The sequence below is a fragment of the Rhamphochromis sp. 'chilingali' genome (assembly GCF_963969265.1).
Source record: "Rhamphochromis sp. 'chilingali' genome assembly, chromosome: 8".
NCBI classification, from domain to species: Eukaryota; Metazoa; Chordata; class Actinopteri; order Cichliformes; family Cichlidae; genus Rhamphochromis; species Rhamphochromis sp. 'chilingali'.
In genome coordinates this window covers 30221936-30234786 of record NC_137935.1, presented here as the reverse complement: position 1 = coordinate 30234786, position 12851 = coordinate 30221936, and the positions used below count along the sequence as shown (strand labels likewise).

The 12851-nt window shown below is 39.2% G+C and overlaps 1 long non-coding RNA gene across 1 annotated transcript; it reads right to left on the bottom strand.

Annotated features, from left to right (window-relative positions):
* Positions 1–10067: 10067 nt before the first annotated feature.
* Positions 10068–11505, bottom strand: LOC308401232. Its single transcript, XR_013972496.1, has 3 exons — positions 11232–11505; positions 11076–11139; positions 10068–10775 (listed from the first exon to the last, which is right to left on the bottom strand). It is a non-coding gene; the product is annotated as an uncharacterized lncRNA (long non-coding RNA).
* Positions 11506–12851: the final 1346 nt, after the last annotated feature.

Below are 12851 nucleotides of genomic sequence, written 5' to 3'. Positions count from 1 at the left end.
TAAGACTGTGTTTGAACAGATTAGTGTGCAGAAATAATTCCCCTTGAAGGAACATGATTTGCATCCATCTGGACAGAGACGCATCCTGACATGGAAAATTTGTATTCCCAATAATATTATAGAGGACTAATAGGCATTGTAGTGTTTATAAGAGAAACTCTTTTTAGAAAGTTCAACAGTAAGAATGACAAAGGCTGGTAAACTCTAGGACAACACCAAGTATAAAGTGTCTGCAGTTCTTTAAGGAAACATAAAAAACACATCGTGTCAGTCTTCTACTAATTGTTCCTCATTTAATAAGTTACATTCAAAGACACATAAGATGGCAACACAATACCCAGTGCCTCATATTTAATCTTCACAGGACTATATACCTATTTAAATGCAAATTTCCTGGGCCCAAGTTAAGTATTTGTCAAAGAAATTCTCTTTTTAAATAAGGAAAAAATTCAAGATCTGAAGTTCTGTTCCTATATTGCCGTGCTCTTACCCTTTTTTTTAAATCCATACTTGATTGTTCGTATTTCTCATTAAATGTGGAAGTAAATGACATCGAGACAGACCTCTTGGTGGTCACAGGGAAATAACATCTATATGGAGAAAACCAATTTTCCAGAGTGCAGCAGATAACCAAGTCCACAAAAAACGTTTGTCCCTTTCTTGTTCACTGAGCCTTAAAGCACCCACTGACCATTTCCATTTAACTTAACGCATCAATTTACTAGAAAGCTAGATGTTTTAAGGGGGAACTCTCCAAACACCTACACAAAGAAAAAAGTAAAGCACCAATATTCTTGAAAACCTGCTACATTTCCCTCTTACCGCAACAATACGGTGACTGTGCAGCATTGCAGTAACAACTACAACTAATACAAAGAGCTCTTAACTTGAAAAATCCCAAAAAAACGTAAGCTGAAAAAAAAAATAAAAATAATAACAGCTCATTTGGTACCCTAGTGACTGGTTGAGGGTGAGGGGAGGAAGTAACATGTTTCTGTGACCCAGGCTGCTGGAATCGGAGAGTGAATGTCTCTGTCTGTCTGTGTCAATCTGAAAACCTGTCCATTGTGTCTCACCCTATGACAGCAGGGACAGGCTCCAGCAGGGCTGGACTGGTAATCTGGCATACTGGGCATTTTCCTGGTGGGCTGACCCACTTTTAGATCACTGCTAATGGGCCATGCAAGCACTGACAGGTGCCCATTTGTTCATTTTCATTACTGACACTGGATTGACCAATCAGATGTCTTACATGACCAGACCTTCCACCACCTTTGCTCTGTGCTAATGCATCTTGTAGAAAAATTTTAGAGAGAGAAAACAATGAAAAGAAGCTAAAAACAGATGCAGCAAAATGTGTCAAATGAATTGAGATGTTATGAACAGTAGTATCAGCAACAACTAGTAACAGCTAAACAGCTAGCAACCAGGCCTCGCAGTACAACACAAGGCTGTTGCTTAGCACCAGATGTGGAGAAGTGAGGTAGAGACAGAGGAAGATGAAATTACCATCATGAGTTTTTGCTAATAGGTAAAGTGTAGCTGTTAATTATTTTCACATGCTGCACTGCAACTAAGATCTAACTCAACAAATAACTGCACCAACCTGATTAAAATCTGCCTTAAAACCATGTTGTTATGTTGTTAGTTGTGTGTATATACGCTAATCTGGATTAACAGAACAGAGACAGGAATGAATTAAAAAAATAACCAGATTGCAAGGTTCAGCAGATCCTGATGTGTTTTGTGAAGTTCATTTAAAATAGCTGTTACATATGCAGTGACCTGAAGTCAGAGCACAGTCTATGACTGTCCAGTCAGTTCTATATTTGGAGTCTCACTATGACACAGAGCCTGACAGCAAGGGACGCTGACAACTTCAGGAAATAATTACCTTGCTGTTCTGCCTCGGAGGATGGCAGATGTGTGGTCAAGGCAGAATTCACACATAAAGTAGGCTGATTCAAAATGAAATACATGAATGAATACATTTACAGTCACTGAATATCAAGTAACAGCAAGTACCAAGTAACTCAGTTTCAGTAAGACACCTTAAATTAAAGCACAGAGGAAAACTCAAACTTTACAAACACAAGAGAAACATAATAGAGTTTGGAATGATAGAAACTGTGACAGAAGTTATTTAGAAAAGTGTTTTGGATTTGCCTTATCATTTCTTGACTTGTCAGGGGTTTTGCTAGATAATGACAGAGTAAGTACAACAGTGGGCATCTTCATGTCTGAGTGATTATAATGATATTTTACTCATGATGAACAGACAACACTAGGTGAACATAAAAGAGAGTTAAGCTGAGCTCAGACTTGATGACAAAGACAGGTCTGAATTTACAGAAATGCTAACTCTGCTTTGCTATCACACACACACGCACACACACACGCACACGCACACACACACACACACACACACACACACACACACACACACTTGTATTCACATTTCAGTGATGACATTGATTTGACATAATGCTTAGCCCCTTACACTAACCCTAAAACCACGTTTTGAGCATCAAGAATGCCTTCGAATTCATGAGGAGCAACATTTGGTTCCCAAATGACTGTTAGCCCTCACAAGTATAGTGGCATGCCAGTGTTTGGTCCTCACAAAGATGTTTAAACAATACACATACACACTCCAATGCTGGTGAATTTATTTGACCTTTAAGTAACTTGGTAGCACTGAGTTAAGTGCTTTCTTTGTTAGATATATTAACAGCAGTGGAGGACTTGTCAGAACCTTGTCAGAACTCATGGTTCACTAAACAATCTAAGTACCTGTCAAAATGAACAGTACTATGAAATACATAAATTGAAATTTTTTCTAGTCCTATGAATTTATACTAAAAGCCACATCACCCACTCACACACGACTAATTTCTCAAAATATTACTAAATAAAGTGAATTTATGTTTATGCTCTTCAAGCTTCCTTCTTCAAGGTCATTATACTTAGTAGAAGTATATATGCACATGTATAGTATTGCAATCAAATAACAATATTCTTAATATTTTAGCTAAGAATGTTGCAATTTGCCTGGGTCAGTGAAACTATGAACATGGACATTTCTGTGGTTATAGTTAGTGGTGGTGTATTGGTTGACTGTATTTTCATAACAGATATTTTTAACTTATCAAGGTTGTAATCATTATGGCTTTTGACATACTGGTCCATAGTTTGTTCAATTATTATTATTATTATTATTATATAAATAATACATTTTTTAAAATTTACTTTTAAGTTATTACAATCGAAACGGACAGGACCAGGAGATGAAAAAGACAAAGTAAAGAGAAGTTGGGAAGAGACTCAGCAGAAGGGGAGGGAAAGCACTGTTTGATCAACTGCTGGAAAAAAAAGAAAACAATGCAGTAGAGAAACCACAGCAACAACCAACATAAGCATTAAGTAACAGTAAATAATAAATGCTGAATGTTACTGAGCAGCACACAACACCGACAACGCACAACATGTTTAGAGGCAGCAGCCAACCAAGATAGTATGTGTGTCTGTGAGTACCTGTTTGTACGCAGGTGTGTACAAACAGGTACACAATGAGCTGTGAGCCTGCAGGCTCCGCTGCCAGCTGGCTACGCCAGAGCAGACCAAGCCCCGAGCACAGAGATCTGAGATCCGAGGACCCTACACACCCCGGGGCCCTGGCAACCAGCCGCCTGGAGTAAGCCAGTACATACCCAAGCACCCAGCCCCGGACACTGAGAACCACCAATACACCGACAGGTGGGGGCATCAGCCACCCCCGGGGAGTGTGGTTTAATTCAATAGATAAAGCTACACATGTTACTCTTTAAATGAAAATCATTCTTTGCATGCAGTTTTCCATCCAAACCTAGTTAGTGCTCCACTAATGTTGCCAACCCCAGTGCAAACTTTCTCAAATCAACGTTAAGGTGTGTACTCATCGGTCAAACATGAGAGATGGAACAAACTGATATTCACACAGATACCATCCTCTACATGAAGCTCTCGTCATCCATCTGGCATTCAGCAAGAATAACTAAATAAAAGAATGACATAATAAACTTTCATGTCAGTATGCACAACACAAACAGGTCCTCGATCATCATATAAGAGGTAAAGCTGTAAGATTTTCTTTGCTGTTCCCTCAAATTGCATTGCATTCAGGAGTATAAAGAAATGTCAGATTTTGTAAGCACATTTATGAACATCAGTACTGTTCTTTTTAGCCCCCACAATTACCAAGTTACTCGATTTGGTTCACCTGTTAGAAAAAAAAATGAAATGGCTAAAGAGACGCTTCAATTCCTCTAGTTAACGAGCTGGTTGCTTCTGACCAGACCTGACTGTTCACTTGCACTGAAGGCTACTGTACAGTCTCTCTCTATTTATGTCCAACTGATCTTCTCTTCAGTGCTCCTCTCTATTACCAGGACAGATTTTATGTTTTTGCCACAACATTGGAAATCACTAGAGTCTCACTGATGATGACATTCAATTAGAAGTAGACAGAAGAGAAGGAATCAACAGTTCGACAGAACTGATATTTCCAAGTCTATTACTTTCCCCTTGTTTGTTGAAGGCTCAAACACATAATAAAAATAAATCACTGTCTTCCCTATTTACCTTTTCCAGTTCAAGACAGAAATGAAAACATCTCATTAGTTATTTGAGACTGTGGGATTCATTAAGGACAGACAAACATGTAACAACAAGTTTTCCTCTTGCCATCTCACTGCATCTGTGTCTTTCACTGTTAACTAAGGACCAGGCAAATCACTCATTAAAATTACAAAGTTTAATTTGTTCTAATTACCTGTGTGAATCATTTGGAAAAGCTCTTCCATGTTGCCCGCTGAAAAGTAAAATAGCATGTTACAAGTGCGATACAGCTTAAACACATGTAATGCAGCATACAGATCTTGCAGCGAGATTGCAGATTTTAGACAAACAAAAAAAACAAATAAATTCTACTGTTGCAGAATTCAGAGAATTTACGGGTGAAATAAAGCAAACAACTGCTGAAAATGCCAATTCTACCGCTGTCGAATTTATGGGTGAAATAAAGCAGACAACTGCTGCAAATTTTAGGGGGGCCTGTAAAAAATACAAGATACCAGAGAGAAATGGGAACAGGTGCAGAGTAAATAAGTGGAACGTTAGCAGGTAGTTAAAAGCTTTTTCTGTGCTCTGAGACAAAATATGGGAATGAACCCTTTTACAAACATAAAAGTGAACATAAACTATTTCTATTTCTATTAGTCCATTAAATATTCATTTTTTTCCATTATGAACAATTATCACATTACCATCTACCTGGATTAAAATGGTGACCTTGGGGGAGTACCTAGGTTGGCTAACCGTTTGACCCTGACATTTATTGTTAGTGCAGAATATCAAAGTTGACATTTTGCTTGTGATATTGAAAACATATTGAGTAATATATCATATGAAAGTGCATGGAGGTTTTTATTTTTCACAATCACACAATCACAATGGCATAATAAAGTTCACACTTTCGATGAAAATATCTTAAAATCCCAAATTTTTACAACGTAAAGATGATGAAACACACAATTTTAGTAGTTTTAGGGTGGAAACGAAAGACTAAATGTATAAAGGCTAATTTAAACCATTGAGCTCTGTTCTTAAAAGCTGACAAAGATAAAACATTACCTTGTAGTTGGATTTAAGAATTAAGTTCTTAAAGTTTTAAAAACATGTTTAGCGCCATCTTCTGTCAGTATGGAACATTACAGACAGAAGACATAGTTTATGTTATGTAACTAGTTACAGAACCAAAAACTCAGTGGAACATAAGGAGACTAACACTAAAAATCAGTTTAAGGGGATTGCTTTTGTACTACCCTTGTAACATTACATTTTCAGAGGGATGATGAACATGCAGATTTAAAATAAAATGTTAATAAGTTTTTATTTAAATAAAAATTGACTGAGTTTTTTTCCCCACTGATACCCAGAACTATGCTCAGTTGGACATGAGTTGGAATTTGGAGATTGGAACATATAAGGTCCCATAATTGATGATGCATCAGCGCACAAACAAGCTATAAAGTCCAAGGAACTGTCTGTAGACATCTGAGACAGGATTATTTTTATTTCTTTTGGGTCCTACATTTCCTGTGTCTCTTGTTGTATGTGTGGAATTGAATTTGTCTTCAAACTTCTTGTTTCTTTTTGGATATCACTTTTTACTGCATATTTGTTTCTTTGTTTCCCTTTGTTAATAGGGAGAATTCAAGTACAGAGGAACCCCGACTTACGAATACCCCATTTAACGAAAAATTAAAGTTAACGGCAATATTTCTGTCCGTGTTACGGCAAAATGCCCGCATAACAAAATCCGCTGGCTCTGATTGGCTGAGCCCAGAATGCCTACAATGCCCACAATGCCTTCCGAATCATGTGAGAACCCCCTTGGCTTTCATACTTACGCTTTGCTGTTCCACTTGAACGACGTCTTGTTGTTGCAGTTAGCAATTAGCCTATAGCCTATCGTTCACTCAAGAGGCGCGATGGGTGCTTCGACTTACGAGAATTTTCGACTTATGAAAGACGAATTCATTTCGTAAGTCAGGGTTCCACTGTACTTGAAATTGGGGTATTTTTTTTCTGACATCAAGGTAGTTAAACTATGTAAAGTGAAACGATTAGTCCAGTCTGGATTAAGGCAAATCATTTTTACTACCAGCATATGACTATTAGATGTATTATAACTTATTTCCATTCCTCTTACCTTCAATCAATCAATAATTGAAGCAGCTATATGGGCAAAGCAGATAAGAACTGAATCTAGGTATGTATGCTGTTTTATACATATTTTCATTTTTGCTGTTTCACTGAAAGAAAATGCACAGACCTCTTTGCACTGAACTTAGCATTTGTTTGTCATTTACTTCATTTGGGTATGTGGGACCAATTTCCCACATACCCACATTTTCCCATCAACCAAGTAGATGGATCCAAATGGATACACATGTTTGATCTGACATTGATTTTACACCAGATGGCCCTCCTACCTCTTTTCCACGTACCCAAATATTACACACAAAAAATAGCTATTAAAAGTAGTGATAAAAAAATACTGGATGCTCACTGCTTTCAGTCGTTTTCAGTGAACAGCGTGTTAAAAACAACCAAAATAAACTGACATGCACACACAACCGATGGATCCACATGTTTGATTTGACATGGATTTTGCACCAGATGGCCTTCCTATTTCAACCCTCCACTTTTCTGGGCTTGGAACGAGTCACTAGTTTGTGACGCTCTGTTTTCAGCGAACTAGGGAACGTTTGGAATCTGCAGAAAAGGGCAGGCATGTTAAAAAATATCTACAAATGAACTATAAGGGAAAGAGAGAGCCAAAATGGGAAAAAATATGCTGGCTGTATAAGCCAGTCACTTGGCTAGCAGTGCATATTGTGAAAACTGGTTGGATGGTTTATCCAAAGGATTATGTTGAAGTCTATCTACCTCACAGTCTAACATGAAATTGTCAGCAGTCCAAAAAACCATACAAAACAATATAAAACAGTCAGTCTTACAGCAGTATTATAGAGGCACACTCCGAATGAAAAGTCTAATAAGAATAACTAATTGTCCACGGTGTCAATAGCTGTTCAAGTGGACATCTCAAAGTGGTAATAATCCCAGGGTTAGAGCTCCCATTTCAACTACTGACACGGAACAGGCCTGTTGGTTCATTCATGATTGGGTTCATGCCAGATATGTCCATGGGGTTTAACATTTAAACACAGGGTCGGGAGAAATTAGTATGCTGCACATCAACATGGGGATCTGTGGTCAGGGGCATCACAAAGCGAAAGGCATAATAAACCAGAATATCAAAAAAGGAGGCATGAACAAGCTAGACAAGCTGTTGAATGACAGCAGGTGCAAAACAGACAGCCTGTGCTTGCTGATTGTGATATTTTGCAAAAAACTTGCTGACCACACTGCAAAACACATTTGATGTCTGGATGATACTGAATATAGATAAATGGAAAGCAGCAGATGAGATATCTCTATCTTGAGCAGACTCTGGTGAGACTGCAAAGTCAGAGACAAAGGACTGTCTCTACTGCCCTTTTGAGGAGGACGTTTTTGAGGAGAATTTATGTGCTTCCTCTGCAACCCCCACACTCAAATTATACGGTCAACACACAGACAGACACTACTTGGGACAATGTCAAAACAGACATCTAGATTGCATCCGACTGTAATATGACTAAATCAAATGTCACCAAAAAAAGATTCAAATGAATTGTTAATAAAATCAACATCAGTGGCAGTTTTTTAATGTAAATCTATAGTAAAATTACATTTTAAAAACTATTGGGATTATTCAAGGAAAGTGTTTATAGATGTAAACATATAGAATTAACATTCTTGTCTAATTCTGAAATGCATGACATTTTTCATCTATTTGCCTTTATCAGTATGGATGTTTTGAAACATGAATTTGGAATTATTTATGAATTGCATTGTCTGGGAAATCAAAGAGGTTGGTGCTCACAAGACTCTTACAATATGAGACAGCTTTCCCCCCCAAATGATTGCTGCTTCTTTTATGCCCTGTGTCATGTGAATACCTCTTCAGTATAAATAGCATAAAAGTATACTTTAATGTAATATTCATAAATGTAAACTCTCCTGTGCTGAGTAACATAGCCTTATTTCCATTCTCCTCAATCCAAACTAAATGTTCTGGTTTTCTCTGGCAAATTACAACAGCGACAACACCTTCTTTGTGTCATAGCCTTGTCTGCGGCCCAGTGTTTGGTGTTTTTGGTTTAAGTTTTATTCTGGGGATTGTGGTTTTCTGTCTTGCATTTCCTGTTTTACTTTGGAGAGTCCAGTGTTAATAATAATAAATAATAATAAATTTTATTTATGAGCGCCTTTCAAGTCACCCAAGGACACTTTACAATAAGATAAAACACTTAGTAAAACAATGGCAGAATAAGAACAATAAAATAAAAGCACAAGATAAAATGAACAAACAGTGGATTCACAGTGAATATGCAGATTTGAACAGATGAGTTTTGAGTTGGGATTTAAACTGGGGGAGAGAACCAATATTTCTTATTTCTGGGGGCAGAGAGTTCCACAGCCTGGGAGCAGAGCAGCTGAAAGCTCTGCTTCCCATGGTGGTGAGGCGGAAGGAAGGTACAGTAAGCTGGATAGAAGAAGAAGAACGAAGTGAACGGGCAGAACAAGTGGTGGTTAACAGGTCAGAAAGGTAAGAAGGAGCGAGGTTATAAATGGCCTTGAAGGTGAGCAGAAGAAGTTTGAAAATTATCCGGAATTTCACAGGGAGCCAGTGAAGTTCCTGAAGAACAGGGGTGATGTGCTGGTAGGAGGGGGTTCTGGTGATAATGCGAGCAGCAGAGTTCTGAACCAGTTGAAGCTTATGGAGGGATTTTTGGGGGAGACCATGCAAAAGAGAATTGCAGTAGTCAATACGGGAGGTAACAAGACTATGTACAAGAATGGACGTAGACTGGGTGGAAAGAGAAGGAAGCAATCTGTTAATGTTACGTAGATGGAAGTAGGCAGAATGGGTGAGATTATTGATGTGAGATTTATAGGAAAGTGAACTGTCTAGGATGACACCAAGGCGCTTAACCTGAGGAGAGGGGAAAACTGTGGAGTTATCGATGGTGAGTGAGAAATGGTTTGCCTTCAAAAGGTTGGATTTGGTGCCAATAAGGAGGATCTCAGTTTTATCCTCATTGAGCTTTAGAAAATTAGAGGTAAACCAGGATTTTAACTCGGATAGACATTCTGTAAGGGAAGAAGGTGGGAGGGAGGAATCAGGTTTGCAAGAGAGATATAACTGGGTGTCATCAGCAAAACAGTGAAACTGAAGATCAAATTTGCAGAAGATGGTATCTAGAGGGAGGATGAAGAGGGCCTAAAACTGAGCCTTGGGGTACACCAGAGGTGACAAGGAATAGACGAGAGCGGAATGATCTTAGTTGAATAAACTGGGAACGGTCAAGGAGATATGATTGAAACCAGGCGAGGGGTGTGTCAGATGTAACACAGTAAGGGGAATTGTTGAAAAGAATATATCAATGGGCCAATAGGCTCGACTATAGGAGCACAGGGGTGTGTTCAAATGAGACACAGAGACAAGAATGTAACTCAAAAGAACCAGCCAACTTTAGTGACATAAACCATAAGGTTGACAAGCACAGGTTAAAGACACTTTACAATGGTAGAAAGGAAACTTACAAAAATTAAAAGAAAAGTAAAACACAAACTACTAAAGCAATGACTTGGCCAAGTGTTATTTTTGGTTTTCAATGTTCGGGTTTCAATGCTCGGGTGCACCCTAGTAACCTGACTCCTTAACTCTTATAGAAACAGATTACACAAATCCAATGTACATTCAAATGAAAATCTCACACTCTTTTCACATGTGGAGAATGCTCTACACAACAGCTCATTATTTAAAGTCCCAAATAAACAATGTCCAAGGGGTAAAGTCCAAAAAATTCCCAGGGTGTGAAAGAAAATAGGGATGAAAGAATGTCAGTCAGTGGTCTTATGTATAACCAGCTGTGCGTGAAAGTGTGAGTGATACAGTCCTACCACACCGCAAGGTGCAGCAGATCATCAAGTGGAAAAGAAGCGAATCTCAGTCTCTCTAAGTCCAGGTGGGAAGGCTCGCCATCTATTTCACTGGAGGAATCCTATTTCACTGGAGGAATCCACCTCAGGAACAATTCAGCATACAAAAAAAACCTGACCTGTCAACAGACAGGGTCAGAAGAGCAATTCAAATATTAATTATGCTGTTCTAGCTATAATTCACAACTTAGGATTTTGTTTAAATCACATTCGACATAAATTTGCAATAAAAATACTCAAATTTGCAAAAATAAAACATTTCTCTTACACAAACTGCATTAAACCAAGTAAAGTCAGTGCATATGCATATATGTCACATAGTCGACAATTATTGATCAAACAATTGAGATTAATTCAGTTTCTCAACAATAAAATGTGAAACAGACGTGAACTAACTGAGACATACAACATGTGCTCACCGATCTCAGCGCATCACGGCCGAAGACAATGGCATAGTGTCTCTCGGTCGGAAAATGCAGGGCTCTAAATAACGTAACAGGACATGTTGTTTTCTCTTTAATAACCGTAATACGACATGAAGGAAAAATAAACATAAGTTGCGCTTCAAGTGTTACCTTACTTCTGGAAGCAGATTGAGATGAACTTCCAGGCAGTTGATAGCAACCAGAGCTAACAAAGGCTAACAGTTTACCTCCACGTGGTACTTTCTAAAGTCACCAGAAAAATGCAGCATTTGCCTGTTTACTCACTGCGGCTACTTCTAACATGAAAGTTAGCTGATAACCAGTGAACTTATGTGCAACACAGTTGGTTGCAACTTATATCTAATACTTTTTTCCAGCTCAAAAGCTTCAGTCTCTCTTTTCTCCTGCCAGCACGCGACTACCTCCACACATAGCAGCGAACACAGAGCACGTAGGTGGGACATACAGCGGCAGGCTGCTCTCCCATTGGTCAAAACATACTGGGACCTGTGCATTTTGATTGGTTGGGCAGGCTGTCCATCTCTCCTCATATCAGTCCTTAAAGTGGTACCCCCATTTTATGTGGGTTACACCCTCCCCTCTTGATGGTATGCCCGTCCCTGGGCATCTGCAGGGTGGCACTGAGTTACACTGCTTTGACCTTTCCAACATAATTACTAGTTGGATCTTCAAATCCATTTAAAGAGCTAGTCAATGCCTCACTTAGGCCTTGAAAAAGAGAATTCACCACCGTTATCAGAGGATTCCCAAGTGTCACATAATGCAGTCTCTTGGGCTTTGCTTGCAATCTGTTAGAACGACGAAGAGATGGCTCAGTATCTTGAAGTCCATTATTCTGGATCATCACAGGTTCAGGCTGTTCAGTAACAGGTCTGTTCACATCACTTAATCCTTCTTCACATGCTGCATCAGAGCTCATCCCATCATCTTGAGGAGCTTCCTCAGACTGCTGCAATTCTGAACTTTGAGGAAGTCCTTTGGCTGAGTCAAGCCCATGCAGTATGTTTGCTTCAGGTGAGTTGTCACGGTCAGGTGAGTTGTCACGTTCAGGTGAGTTGTCACGTTCAGGTGAGTTGCCATGGTCAGGTACATCCTGAATCATTCCTTCACCTTCCTCTACAAGGGATTCAGTGGCAGGAGGATCAGGTGGAAGTGAAACTGTAGGCACCTCTGGTTCTGCTGATCTTCTGACCACACAAGGAGGTTTACTCAACTTGTGAGTTTCATGTACTGGGACATATACGTCGGACTTTGATGTAATGAGAGGGCGAAATGTCCAATCAGATACATCATCCATATCAGAGGGAATTTCATCTTCCCCCTCGACAACAGAACACTGCCTTGTTCTGGGTCTCCTGTTTGGATGGGTTTTGACTGTCTCGGGTTCTGCAGCTGCTGACAGAAATCCACATGGGAGAAGCAAGTCACGATGTAGAGTCCGCACAGGTCCATCTTTACCCTCAGGTTTAACTGTGTAGACCGGCATTTCTCCAGCTCGCTTAAGGACAATGTAAACATCCGTTTCCCACTTATCTGCCAGCTTATGTTTTCCACGCAGCTTCACATTTCGTACAAGAACTCTGTCTCCACTCTGCAATGTTGATTCAACCACTCGTCGGTCAAATCTGGCTTTGTTGCGACCTGCATTCTTTTGTGCATTATTGGTGGCAATCCGGTAGCTTTCTTCCAAACGAGATTTTAGGTTACCGACGTACTGGGAATGAGTCTGCTTAGTAGCATTAGTGGGCA